The 15,190-nt window shown below is 46.2% G+C and overlaps 1 protein-coding gene across 3 annotated transcripts in view; it reads left to right on the top strand.

Annotated features, from left to right (window-relative positions):
* Positions 1-15,190, top strand: part of LOC106743662 (axin) — a 33,301-nt gene that overhangs the window by 475 nt on the left and 17,636 nt on the right. For all 3 annotated transcript variants that reach the window (XM_014617724.1, XM_014617726.1, XM_014617722.1), the window contains exon 2: positions 93-200. The gene's annotated coding sequence lies outside the window, so the exon portion shown is untranslated. The remainder of the gene's footprint in view (positions 1-92; positions 201-15,190) is intronic.

The raw sequence follows: 15,190 nt of genomic DNA, 5'->3' as shown, positions 1-15,190 counted from the left end.
GCGAGAGGGAGGGAGAGTGTGCGCGTGTATGTGTGTGAGAGAGACAGAAAGAAAAGAAGGAGAAAAATCACCGATGTGTGTTCGCGTTGCAGCTCGCACCGTCGTCGCGGCTACTAGAGTTGACACTTGGGGAAGGAGCATGGACCAGCGGCATCAGTCGCCCCGGCGTCAGTAAACACGAGCACCGACAGATATACAAAGTGAGTCATTGCTTTCCATCGTTTCTTCCCTCTTTCCATTCTTCCTTCCTTCCTCCCTCCCTCCCTTTCTTTCCTCCTTTCTTTCTTTCTTTCCTTTCTGCTTCTCTTCAACTTGTCTCTCGACAACGCGTTTCTCAATGATATCTGACCCCAAATAACGAGCGTGCAAATGAGACATCCTTGAGGGAACATTTATATCTTTTAAAAACGAGCAGTGGTAGGCTTCCTTTTTTCGGGATAATCCTCATCCCAAAAACACGAATACGTCCTAATTACTGGCAGGTCGACTTCGGAGTTTACACGAGCCGAAAAGCCTACGTGTCCACAACACCGGAAGCTTTACCTAGAGTCTGTTTCGTTTTCGGCCAATATTATCAATGAACATTCTTCTCGCGAACATTCATATGTGCGTTAAAAATCTATTAAACTCGTCACCTTCACACATTGACCTTCGTCTTTCCTATATTTGTGTTTTTTCATTATTTTTTGTTTTTTCTTTTTTCACTACATTCGGCTTACCCTCGTCTCATTTGCGATAGAAATTTTCGCGGGAAAATAGTCACTCAAAGATCGTGTTTAACAACATCATCGTGTACAAACGTGAAGCATCGCAGTCAAAATCACTGTCGAGATCTCTATCGAGTGATCCACGTGAACGTTTCTCATTACGTTCCTACGATATTCAGCCACACTCGGAGATCTCTCCCCGTCCTTCCCGCTTTTGCATCGTGCACGCGAGACGCACGTATACGCACGCACACGTGAGCGCGCACACCGTCGGGCGCAGCGGTGCGTTTTCTTGTGCGGCGGTGTTTCCACGGTTTTCTGCGGTCGGCGCTTTCGTTTCGACTGGTCGCGATGCTTTTTCTTCGGCGCTCCTTGCCCGGCCGTGTCGATGCTCTCCTACTCCATATACCGGGTGTCGTTTTCAGCCGTGCCGCAGAAAAATAACAAGCTTTCCGAGGGTCACTTGTCCGCAATCTCGCTCCAAGATATAAGCGATAAGCAAATTGACCGACCGTGATCAATTATTCTTCTAACGAACGACTGTAGTTGATCCACCTGATTACTGCTTACGTCTTAAAGCAGGAATAAAGATTGTTGACAAGGGAGGGGGGATTTAGAGCTATCCGACACGACGTTAATGATCTAAAGCGGGGTCTACAATGAGAATTTAAGTTCTAAGTCTTAAGAAATTGATCAATCAGCCGATTATTCCCCTCACATTCGACTGTGATCGGTCAATTTTTTGAAGTTTAAGGCTTAAAACGTATATTGTAGATCGGGGCTAAAGCTCGGGGAAGAAAATGAAAACTCGATAAAGTAGATGTTCGTGCACAACGGAGGATTAACTTAGCCGGGGACCTTAATTGCAATGTCTATATTGACACGTTCCGTGCCACGTGGGTCACCGGTGGTGGCTCACGCTGAACTTACCGTGTAGGTCGTTTGACGTTGCGGCTCTGTGAGGAAATGTACGCGTCGAGTTATCAACGAACATGTGTTATTTGACAAATAAAATATGTCTTACAATGCGACCACGTGGATCGAAAAAAGTGCTACTATTCGAACAATATTGATTCGATATTGGTAAAATGGTTACTCCAATATTCCTTGGCAAATATTTACCGAAAGTAGAGAAATATAATTGACTATATAGAATATGTATTCTTCGTATAAGTGGACATTTGCCTGTATGTGTTGAAACAATTGTGTTAGATTCGTAACATTTGAGAACATGAGGATTTATTTTTCGAAAATATTCATCGGACGGAAAAGTCGAAATTTGAAATCACTAGATCTCTTCGGTGGTAAGGAAGTATCACGTATAATTCTAGTGATACTTTCTCAAACGTTCGGTAATTCATTTGTAAATTAAAGTATCGCTGCATTCGAATATTTACTACAAGCGAAAAAAAATATACTTAAACTGGTAAAAATATTGCTTCATTGAAAAGGTGGAGAAACAAGTAATTACGTTTGCAAATAGTTACGTTGATTCTAGCATTTTTTTTTTCTGCGCGATGTGGACGGACAAGTCGTGTAAAACTGGCACGGAATGTGTTAGCCATTACCGTCGTACACCTTGGACCTCGTAACGCCTCGTGAGCTTCGAAGCGTTTTCTCATACGCAGGATTAATAATATTACACGTCGGTATGATAGAATGCTTTGAAGCGACTACTTAATCCCTCCTTCAGACGGCCACGTTAAACGGCAAACGTGCGGGGCGACAAAAGTTCGGTTGAATTTCCGTCGACGGGCGAAGAGACGCGGTGGAAGGAAACGAAATTTCTGCTGGTGAGAATCGAATTTGGTCCGCAAGAGCCGGAAATTCTGTCTCCACCCTCGAAGAGCTACCGCAAGCCGGACGTCCTGCCGCGAATCGGACGGTAACCGGCGGGCCTGTTGACATTTGAACCGCGACGAGCCGCACGAGGACGGCGACGGTGACAGTGCGAGTGCAAAGCGAGAAAGTGACGTCGTCGCCGGCGACGAGGAGGAGACGCATCGTGCCGAGAGTACAAGGCAAGGATAATGATATTACGGTTTAAAGAGACGGCTTAACCTAACCGTTAGTTTATTGGCGTGAAGGAGTCGCGGAGCGTGTCTACATCAAAGCGGCCGCTTCCGAGCTCCACTCTGCCCCACTCTCGTTTCCCGCCTCCGTCCCCCTCCTCCGGCAACCATACCAACCAACACCACCACCACTAGCCGGCACGTCTATCCGCTTCACCGAGCTAAGCTCGCGCAAGCAGCACCCTCGCACCGAAGGCAGACGGCGTGCGCGCGTAGCTGTGTCGGCTATTAACACCTATTAACATCTGAAACGGGCGCACCCCGCAGCAGACGTATCGGTCCGCAGAAATGCAGATCTCCTCCCGTGGTAGAGACACTCGGCTGCGCGGTTGACTCTCTCGGCGTGTCCCGCTCGTCGCCGAAAGACGTGCCGGAGTGAGGAGGATGCCGGGATGATCAAAGTGAGACGCTCGGAAGAAACGGGGATAATCGGGGGGCTGGAAGACTGAACAGTCGAATTATCGAGGGGCAATTTGCGCATTCCGCCCTGTTGACGCGTTGCAAAATTGATTTAGAAAGTATTCGCCGGTTTATCGTTAATCCACGGTTTGGCGTTCGGCGTTAACGCAACGCGAGCGATGTAATAATAAGTGTCTTTCGCGTCTTTCGTTACTCTTCTAAGTTTCTCTTGACATTTTGCGACGCACGCTGACATAATGAAATATGTAAGTGCTCCACTGATTTCTCCTCTTCCGTAAATTGAGTTTTGCTGACGACGACACGAAGCAGGACTGTACAATTTGTATAATATTTTTTAACGACGTGCTTAAAGTTTTTTTTTCTTTTTCTTAATTTTTATGTTGCAATAACTTTTCTGACAATGCGCTCACATATCGGCGTCTGATTCTTTCTTGCTTGCTTGTTGAAATTTCTCGCATTTATGATTGCTTTCCAATTTCTCAAATATTCCGGGAGGAAAAACGGTTATTTTTGCTAAAATATTACAGTTATCCTCGGGTGTTTTTTTTTTTGTTCTAATAAAAAGGTAACACAATGTATGTGAGATCATTATCGTTAACGTGTTGTAATAGCACTTGCTATAACAACAAAATGACTTTCCTGGCTACAATTATTTTTCACCGCATAATTACACGGTAAAAAAGCAGGAATTTTTAAAAAATCGGTCTATGTTAAAAGTTCTGTGTTGAATTCTCAACATAGCCGTGTTTATGTGTTGATATTGTCATTGTGTTATTTGAAGATGTTGCGTCGAGTTGAATTCAACATTCTCTTGTGTTGAAATTACACAATTGATGTGTAGGCATACGTTTAACATGCGCGGTAGCGCGCGTCATGTCCCCGCGGAAAGACAATGCGGCGGCTTTGGCGACGAACATTAATCGGGGACTGCTAAACTTGAAAGAACTCGGCGGTGTGTGTCGGCTCAGTTCAAAGCTATACGCGAACCGACTGCGCGATAGCGGCGACCCGCACTCGGTCGTTCGCTCGCTACCTGGCACCCCACGATCAATTACAAGCTCTACAGTTACTTCCCCTCGGTAACAGTTGCCATCTGTTAATTTTTGATATGTTATTTGTGTTACTTCTTAACATACTCATCCGGTGAGAAATTAACATGAGAATTTGAGCGGACCGTGCGGGACACGTGAAGTGTGTTAAGTTGAACACACAATTTTTTACTGTGCACTCACAAATACCGGACGCTTTATTCTCAAGTTAAAAACTGGTGATCCTCGACGAAGCACGCACGAGTGTGAATGACAATCCTCGAATAACAAAATTGGTCGGATCCGTGTTCCAACGCGCTTCCACCAAAGTTATATTCAGATATTTCACGTACTTGGCGGTATGTTTTATTAATTTTTAAATATTTTCTAACTTATCGTGGGAATAAGAAGTGCCTAGTGTCGAGGAAATTAGTTTGAAAAAACTGCAAAATGCCAGTCGGACCCACACGAGCCTTGTTATCCGAGGATTAATTTCGAAATCGGTGGCGTTCTCTCGGGAATACTCGGTCTCCGTTCTCCGAATGTTTCTCTTCGCCACAACTTCTTTTGATTTTCACGGCGGAATAGCCTCGGTAATAGATAACGCGTCTGGCCCAGGTCTGACCGATCACGCAAGTGGTGGAGACACGTGGCCACCCTTTGCGAGCGCGAGAAGGTTGACGAGACGAGAGAGAGGTATACACGGTGGTACGGTTTGGGAATCCCTCAACGGAGCGACACGCTGCGAAGCATCGACAAAGTAGCTGACTCGGGGGTTGCGCTCCGTTCTTCGTGGTCGTGCCATCGCGTTTGATACCACGTGCTCGCGCCGGGAGTAAAGGGGCCGACATCGGAAGGGGGAATCATCGCGTCCTCCCATTTCGATATCAAAGACACTCTCCAGCGAGAACCGCTAAAACGATGCTCTTTGACATCACAAAGCTCGTGTCTCTCTAACCTCTCTCTCTCCCCCCCCTCCTTTTTTTCTTTCTCCCTCCCATTCTCTCTTCGACCGCGGTCGCCCACTCTTCCTCCACTTTTCTCGAGTCGGTTTCTTGTTTGCCGCAACGCGCCCGCCAAAGAAAGTGGCTTACGTCGTATATATACTCAGTGTCGTCGTCGATTTCTTTTTTCTTCTTCTTCCTCCTCTCCGTACGCGCCGGGAAGGCCGTCTATAGGCAATATTTTTTCACTGAAATCGTGCCGCGGGCGGGAGGAGAAGAGATTCCCTTTAAAGTGTCGCGTCTCTTGGGCGAGCGATACCGCCGCCTTTCCCCCAACCCACTCGCGTTTGCTCGAGATGTATATATATTGTGTGTAGTCTGCGCTGCCATTCGTTGACGTTTCTCCGTAACCGCAGCTGGACCGACTCCTCATTCACGTCCCGACGACGCGCTCGAAATCGTCGGTCTTTCCGAAGCTTTACCCCCGAGGTTCGCGAAATCCATCTAAGGTGTCGTAAACGCAGCAGAGTTGGCCGGAAAATTCCAGCAGGTGGAAAAGCTATATTTAATTCCGGTTTTCATTGTCACGGATTTTATCCAATAGAATAAACTAGCAAATACTATATAAGTGGGAAGATTCGTAGAAAGTATGAACACATGATCGTGTGCTTTTCACTTGTTTTTCTTTTCATGCAGATTCTTGCATAGGAGCGTAGGATTATAACGCACCTCGGGGGCTACCTGTGAATTAGAATATTGATGAGAAGGTTTCCTCATTAAAAATTCATTTTAATAGGAAAGACCAGTTTTTGTTGAGTTTTTGCCGAAAAATACCGGTTTCTACCATCAAGTGTGAATTCTACCCAAAAAATTTGGAATTTTGCCAACCCTGAGATGCAGAAGTTTGTCGGGAGGCCTGTCCCGCAGGCAACTCCCGTATATATACATATATTTATTTATTTATTTATTTTTTCTTTTTCATTCATTCGTATTTTTTGTGCTAATCTTTCACCCATTTACGTTTACCATTTTCTCTAAAAATTTTTCCTAGGTGAAAGTGCGATTGCTAATCCAATTAGTATCGTGTCATCTTCGTCCATTTCTGATGTATACGAGAGGCGCGCACAAACTATTTACAAATGTTAAAACTCTCGGCAGGCAAACCTTTGCGCGTGTATGGGCAACTCTCGAGACGAGAGTTGGCCGCGAGCCTTCGGGCAAACCTTCCGGCAAGCCTCTACGTTTGTGGCCACCTTTACTCCCGCGATATGAACCGGAAACGCTTGCCTCCTCTCATGTAGGCTCGACGACGAAAGGATAAACTGCGTCGCGCCGGAATAATCCACGTTTGATCCTTCATCTGCTGTCGCTCGCGTGCGATAATTGGCTGCATTGTCGAGCGGTGAGTCGCTGTCTCTCCTCGCTCTGTTTGTCCGTCTCCGGCCGGCTACCTCTCTCTCTCTCGGTTTATCTCTCGCCACTTCTGACTCTCCTCGGTGTGTCGCATCGGTGACACCGGCTTTGATTCGCGTACGTATCGCTTAAGCTCGCACGACAAAGCCAACGGCGGCCGACCGGGCGACGCTAATCGTCCGGTGAATTCGAAGTGCGCTCTCTCGCTCGAGTGCCCTCGCTCTCGGCCGAGCGAGCGAGCGAGCTTCTTTCGAGACCGCCGACGAAGGGGCGCCCGGCGAGGACCGTCGCGCACAATGAAGTACACAGTGTCCCGCGGTGCTAAATAGGATACTTTCGGCATTCCTCCTTGGGGTATTCGCCGACAAATTGGCCCGGAATCTCCTCTAAACACATATCTCGAGCCCTCGAACACGAAGTTACTCTTTTCTTCCCGCTTATATAGAAATCATCCCTGACCGTTACCGGTGTAACTTCAAGCCTGGAGTGATCGCGTACCTGTAAATGAGACACGAGCAGCTCACGCGGGTGACAAGTGTCCTCCATTTTAAGTTGACATTCTTCAAGATCATTTCAAGGTCAAACTAATTTTTTTTTTAAATAGAATCATATTTTCTTAACGCAAGTTATTTCCTCGGTTAATTCTGCGTGTAAAAGTAAAACTTTCCGAGATATTTTACATTTTATTCAAATACTTTAGGACACTCTGTGTACCTGAAATTAGTCACTCATCGTAACCATGAATGTACAACGATGAATGATATTACAGATGGTAATAAAACATTGCAATTCGCACAAAACTGTAAGTCAGATTCTTACGATTGCTTCGTAAGCCACGATTTTACGACTTGTTCATAAATTTGTCTAAAATTGCAGCGTATAAGTCGAGTTTAATAACGTGCGCACACATTTGGCACACGCGGGCAGCACAGCGTGCGGGAGACGTCATTCCGACGCGGACGGTTTAATCGTCCGAAAATTCGCGGAATTGAAAACAGGTGCAAATTTCAGTGCGCTTGGCAGTTTCGTGCTTCGGTTTATCCAGCTCTCTCGAATCGGTCGTTACAGGAACGGCCACTCTCGCACACAGAGCGCGTCTTGAGGACAAAAGCGAAGCGCGGCATGTAAATTTTTCAGCGGTATACCGGAAGGGAACGCGCACGGCCGCGCGGAAGCTATTGCCTCCTTATCCGGGTCGCTGAATCTTTTAACGCCGGTAAGAGGTAAATCTCGTCCCGCTTAATCTCGCGTAAGGAACGTTTCGACGGTGGGTTTTGTTGTCGACGGGAACGCGTCTATCTCGCGCGGCCCGTCGAAACCGATCAACGTTGAAACCCGGGCGGGGCTCTGCATTTTTTATCCGACGTAAAAGAAAGCTCGTAAAACGCGGAAAAACTCTTCGCGCTGATCCGCCGTCCGTTTCTCGTCGCTTAAACTTTCCGGCCCCAGTAGCGGGGTTTCAAATTCCAGTTTGGAGACGACCCCCGACATATTTCTCTCTCTCTTTCTCCACACACACACACACACACATTCACACACACGCTCGTCCGTTGCTTTCAACCCCCTTCACGATTTAACCGTCAGGATTTTGAGCGTCCAACGGCGAAGCAGATTGCCTCGCATAGTTTTCGCGAAAGCTCGTTCTGCAATACGCCATATGTCATTCAGTCACTTAATCACCTTTCGTCACTTTTTCGCCGAGCTGTTGTTAAATTTGCCGTTAAATAAAAAAAAAAATATATATACATATATATATAGGCGTTCTATATGTATTTTTGTTTCGTCTGTTGCCGATTGCTCCGAAAGCGTGCTTGTATTGCATCGGTCGTACCCTTGATCTTCCCTTCTTATGAACTTTTCAATCGTGCTACGAAAAGAACCATACGTTAAATTATCGAAAGATAAACTTGGTAAGATAAGATAAGTGTTACTTTTTTATCTAAATAGCCTTAGTTATTCTCAGAATTTGACAAAAAATGTCACTTTTGATGTCTAAGAAGTTACTTTTTGTCATAGCTCTGCTAAGAAGCAGTCATTATTTCACTTTTTTTTATACCTATTACTAATGTCGGGACGCAGCTGACGGTCCAATGAGAGAATTTATTTCTCGAGAAAGAGTTCTTCACTCATTGGACCGTCGTTGCTGCGTTCCGACGTACGGCGATATATTGTAGAACAAACCGAAGGCATACGATAGACTACTTGTCGCGACTGCATCAACTTATTCTCGATCCGGAGTGCCGATTTACCCGGGGAGCAGGGGGATGTTTCTCGCTCGACCGGGTCGCGGTATTCTCCCTGTCCCCCGGGGTCGACCGGCACGGCGATCCCGTTAACGAACGACGCCATTAAGGGCGCATTAACATATAATTTTCCGTGAGAAATTATAGGCGACTCAGCGCCGGGTTGCTTTGCACGGTGTTTATTACGCGTGTCCGCCGCGGCGCGAGAGCGAGCGAGTGGACTGGCGATGCGAGAGAGAGAGAAAGAGAGAGAGAGGTGCGGGAGCGCCGCGCTGGCGTCCGGAGTCGATTGGCGGTGGCTGAAGGGGGAAACGTCGGATCGTGAGGGGCGACGGGCGGAGAGAGGGATGGCAGAGGTTTTAAATCGCGTGATGTGTTAGTGCATTCATGCGAATCCACATCGGAGGGACGAGGAGCACGCGTGTGTGGGATCGCGTGCGGCGGCAAGATCAAACGAACGCGCTCCGTCTCTCTCATTCGCTTCGCCTGTCTCTTTCCCTTTCCATCCTTCTTTATCTCTCTATCCTTCCTTCTCTATGTTACTCTTTCTCGCTCCGCTCAACGTCGTCTTCGTCGCGGCTTCTCCTTTCCTTTCGGTCGCGCCCGAGCTCGCAAACACGCTACCAGTTTCTCACTTTTGCTCGAAGCGAGCAAGCGTCTCTCTTCTTTCTCCTCGATGACGACCCGACACCGGACTCTCTTACGCCGTTCTCTGCCGCGTCTTTTGCTTTCTGCTCGCTCTCTCTCTCTGTCTAGCCGGCGAGCCGCGCCAGGCTGTCGCGCGATTCCATTATTATCGCCGATAGTTTAATTTCCATTAATTACCGTGCGCGCGGCTTACGATGATTCCGTGGATCTTGCGAGCTTGTTTTCTCGATCGTGGCCGATTTACCGCTACGAAACCCACTTCCGTGTTCGATGGCCGTACTCGTAGAATTTGAAAGTTCGCAAGATTATTTAGAATTTCAAGTTTACGAAATAACTGAGAATTGATTTGAGAAGCGTGGACGCGCACAGAGCGGGACAGAAGAATCCTCAGCCTCGAGCGGGTGAAATTAGATAAGATGCTGCGCGAGTTCCGTTTCAGGAGAGCTTCTTCGCGAAACGGGGTCGGTCATCGTGTACCTGACAATCTCTTTAAATCGGCATTTACCGGGGTCGATTGGATTGTCGGGACACGAGTCAGCTGCCAGCTGCCGCGCTTGAATCGCGCCGGGAAATGCTAAATCGCGTTTCAGCTGCATTACGGTGCACCGATTCGAGCTTCCTGGCCGGAGGGCCGCCCGGCGAAATTCCCGAATCGATCCCCGCAGAGGGCGAACCGCGATTATTCCTTTGGGATCAAAATTAGGATCCATTTTCTTTTCTTCGCCGAGCGCGATGTTTATTCGTCGCACAGAAAGTGCGAGAGGGGCTGCGCTCGATACGATCGGCGGAAGGAAAATTCGTAAAACACATTGACGTGAATCTGTTTACTTGTCATTGATCTGTTTATCTCTCTCTTTCTTCGGGATGAATCATTAAGGATGTGTGATATAATACTGGTACTTATATTTTTCTTTTAATACCGAATATTTTTGTGTCGATTTCATTTCGATATCTTATATATATTTTATATGTATATTTTTTTATTTCCATGTATACCGCGTATTATATATATATCGCTATCTTTCGAGATCGAGGAGTGTCATTCGGCTTCCTTCGTTGACGGGACGACGTCGACACGGCCAAACCGCTGACACCTTTTAAGTCGCCGACTTCCTTCCCCTTACGTTTCCTTGCTTCCTTTCCTCCTTGTAGCGCCGTCCTTTGGTCTTTCGTACGTTTTCTTTGTCCTCCTCCCGACTGTCACGCGAATTTGTCGCTCGATTATCGTTGGTCACGTCGTTGATTCTCGGGTTCTTTGACTCCTTGGTCCTTCTTTATTATTGTCACCGGGATATTTCGATAAAGGAAAGCAATATCGGAATGTTACGTTCAAGCGGTAATCACGTTCGGGCCATCTGCGATTCCCCACAAATATCCAAAGTAGAAATCGCACACACGCGCGAGTAAACATATACATATAACATATATAATTTCATTATCTCTTGTCCGATCCTTTTACGGTCGAGCCGTCTTCGAATTCGTTACGCGCCGGCTGAACATATTTGGCGATAATCGGCCGATAATTGAAAGGAGCGACGTATACGCGGGAGATTATTATTTATCTCGGGTAAAAAAGGGGCCGGCACGTCGGTCGGTACACCGACGAAAAATCCGAGTTTCCGTTTAAAAATCCTCTAAAGAATTTGCCCTTGTACCTGGACCCTATCACTTTTTTGTTCCGCGTCCTCGTCCGCCGAGATCTCTCAAGAAAGAAAGAGCGAAGTGGGCTAGCGGCGGGACGAGAAGAAGGGGATCACGAAGGATGGCTGTGGGAGAGGAACGGGGGGAAGGAATGGCCGGTGGAAGGGGGAGGGGGATGCAGCGCGGCGGAAGAGAAGAAAAAGAGAAGCATACCGCGCGCGCGAGGGGAAAGAGAGGGAGAGACGGAGATAATGCTCGCTCTCCCTTGACTCTACGGTCCACTGTAGTTTCAGTCTCACCGTGTACGTTGCGTAGGGTACAGGTCCTGAGACGACGGACCGCCGTCGTCTCGGTTCCGCATTTTCGTCCACCGACCTAGAGGATACTCGTCCATTTACCCGTCTCCGTGAACTCTCTCGGTGTGCTTCATCGGAGAACGCGCGAAAACATCTCGATCGAGAAAAGCTCGAGGCGAGATCGACGGATGCGTGCGGTCGTTGTAATTGTTCGCGAGGTTTCACGTGAAATTGGCAAGGAAAGGGGAGATTTTGTCGGCCGAGATGGTACGGTTGTTGCGAGCGTCGAGTGATTTGATATTCATGTACGAAGGTAGAGCCGGCTCTCGATCAATCGGTTGATTCGCAAGGTCCGAGGTAGATCTGCGCGGTTGAGGAGAGATAGATAGATCGCGCATCGGGATCCCGGGAGACTTCGATGCCTCCGTTTGGAAAATCTCGACGCAAATGATGCGGTCAGCCGGGTGCGATACTCAGCCGACCGATCGATCGCCGGCGGATACCGACCGTTACGCGATTTCCGCGATCGTCGAGCCACCGCTGGGGTTTCTTCACACGCATTCCACGGATTTTTCCGTCGCGAAGGACCGCCGCCCGGGAGAAAAGCGCGGAAGGTTCATGAGGACTCCCGAAGATATCGCGCTGATGAAATCGCAACGAGCGTAATCTCGTTATGAGAATACATTATTACTTGTTTATTTGTGGATAGTTGCTCGGAGGAAAACTCGAGTCTAAGATGAAACCGAATTCTCATTAAAGACCGAGAAGTGTATAGAAAAGAGTTGCGTGTAAAAAAGTACGGATTTCAAGTGAAACCGAATTCCCGTTAAAGAGAAAGATGGGATTTCGAGTGTAAGAACGATTCGAAGGAAAACTCGCGACTTTAAAACGAGACTGAGTTTTCATTAACGATCGAAAAGTGAAAGTTTGGGTGTAAAAATAGATTTAAAGTAGAACTATTTTCCGTTAAAAAGAGATATAAAAAATCTCGGGTGTGTGAAAACGATCGAGTTTGAAGGAAAACTGCGCGAGTTTAAAATGAGACCGAATTTCCGCTAAAAACCGAGAAGTGAAAGTTTGCCCGTAAAAAATAAAAAGAAATACGGACTTAAAGTGAAACTGAATTTTCGTTAAGAGGAGAGATAAAATCTCGGGTGGAGAACAATCGTGTGTAAGAGAGATCTGTGTTTTGTGTGCACGTGGATGTACGAAAGCAAGTGTTTTCTTGTGAAGTGGCGATAACGCAGCAGTGAGGGGGGGGGGATGATACCACCGATGTCTAGGGATCGTGTCGGTCCCGAAAGGAATGGATTTTAAAAAGAGAAAGGAATATAAGAGCGAATCACAACTAATAGGCATCGGCCCGGCGCAACCCCACGACGATGATGAACGAGTCGCGCCGCTGAGCTCCCATGAGAGCTAAGGTATTAATTGTGGTGAATTACGGAAGACTATTAATTACGGCGTGCCGAATCGATCATTAATTGCGGCACCTACCGGGAGCCACTTCCGCCTTGCCAGCGATTAGATTGTGCCGATGAGATCCTCCGAGTATTGCCTCGAACTTCTCCCGGACTTTCTCGCCGAATCTGTCTGACAACTGCCGTTAATCCGATCGTCTCATGTTTCCGCACGATCTTACTAGAAGATAAACATCAATTCCCAATATTTACAAAATGTTTCTTTTGTGGATACCGCCGCCCGAGTGCCCCGATCCGTTTTTGTCCGAAATAAAAAGAGGAAGATACGACGCATAATTCGTGCGTACCCGCCGCTGTTTCGACGCCCACCCTTGACGTCGAAAACGTTGCCATTGAGTTCTTCGTATGGTTGACTTGACGCAAGTCTTTGAAAAACCGAGAAATTCTTCAGGTAATTTATCCTACAGGATAAGGTCGGGCGCCGATTCAGTTAGTACCGCACTGCACATCGTCCTTCCCGACTGCGCCACCTGGGGCGAGCGGTCCTTCAGAAGTTCCTTTGAAAGATTCGCAGCTCGACGGACATAATACCTCCGTAAAGTCATCCGGCGATAACGGTGACACGCCTTTGACCGCTTCGTCTTCCGCCGCGCGCTGTGTATCGTCTCGTGTTGCTCGTATCGGTTATCCTGAGAAACTTGTCCTCGGTACCTCGTAGAGAAAAGGCCTCGGATTTTATTCGGAGGGAGAGGGAAAGAGAGAAAGAGGGAGAAAAAGCGGGCGCCTTTCGACGTGTTATCGTATCCAACCGCGAATCCTTTCGAAGAACTGCTCGGCCGCCGCGCGTCTACTTTTTATTCGGCCAGAATTAATTTCTCTTTGATTATTAGCGGCAGTATACGATTCTCGCGATAATTTATCAGCGGTGATAGACAGTTGTACGTGCATCGTTATTTTATTATTATCTTATTTATCTTAGCTGGCCATGATATTACTTTCGAATCTAGAATTCGCCACATTCCGGCCCGTCAGATTGCTCGATTTTGACATTTTCATTCTAATTAATATTTTTAAACTCGTAATGTGGGAGTCGGAAATACAGAATCTGTACCCCAAAATGTGCTAATATGTTTGAAAACCCATAGTTCACGTTACGTATATTATGAACTCTCAATACTGTCAACAGTTTCAGCACATTTTCTGAATGCAACCCAAATAAGATGTTTATATCAGGCCAAGGAAATGATTTGAGTTTAACCTAAACTTGTTATTATAAAAAAGAGATTACAAGAAAAAGGAGTGTTTTCGGAAAAAATACTCAAGTGGTTTTACAAATGCAATTAAGAAAAAGGGTGATGTTCCTTCGTTGTAGCGGACATCTGATACTTTGAGGAAAAAAAATAGTTTGCCATGTGTGATTCGTTTCAAAAAGTTCCAAAAGAAAATTAGAAAACCGAAAAACGTTTGGCGGTCTGTTGAACCGGATGTGGCGGACTAATGTTAACCGACCGCAAATGTGACATCTGAATCGCGATCTATCAAATAGAATAGTGAAAAATTTACTTTTTTTTTCAGTCGATCTACGATACATGATAATTAAAACATACTCCGAAAGAAATTATAGTTATTTTCGGCCTTAATTATATCTTCTTTTTGGTTTTAACTACAAAATTATAGTACAATATATATATATAGTTTTTATCACTATTGTAACATTTGTTAAAAAAACAGAAAAATAGAAAAATACTTAAACAAAGATATTAAATTTCTACAAAAAAAACAATTATCCTAATTCTACGAAATAAAAAGAATCTTTAACACGGATAATAAAACGATTAAACAGACGAACTTAAAAAACAAATAAAATTAAGAAGCACGCAAAAAAGGCGCATAGCTGACGAATCAATTAGCGAATATTGGACTAAAAAGTGAAAAACATCAAACATAATGACTCAACGGAAATATTTCCGGAAATCAGCAAACTATTTAGAAAGAAAGAGTCCATGTAGCTGTACAGTCTGTACTCTCCGGGCTATCATTTTTTTTACTATGGTATATAGTATATGGTGTATAGTTGGTGTATAGTACGGTATATAGTTACAAGTACCAGATATTTTTTTCTCAGTGTACACATGACTAATAATAGAGAAAAGATATCAATTCATCCATCTCGTCCGCCGTGGCGGTCCGTGTTTCTAAAATCAGCACACGTAAGTGGGAATTCGCGAGAAATTGCCGCGGCGATATCGTCGCGCAGAGGCAACTCCTGAAAAATTCGGATCTTTGTTTTAATAAATAGAGACTTGGCTATGAAAGGGTTAAATGGGGATGTAAGGTAGAGGAGAGGGGGGGGGGGG

Source organism: Dinoponera quadriceps, unplaced genomic scaffold, assembly GCF_001313825.1.
Source record: "Dinoponera quadriceps isolate SergipeBrazil2010 unplaced genomic scaffold, ASM131382v1 scaffold1115, whole genome shotgun sequence".
Taxonomy (NCBI): Eukaryota; Metazoa; Arthropoda; class Insecta; order Hymenoptera; family Formicidae; genus Dinoponera; species Dinoponera quadriceps.
Note: the sequence above shows the minus strand (reverse complement) of the source record. Positions and strands in the feature narration are given on the sequence as shown.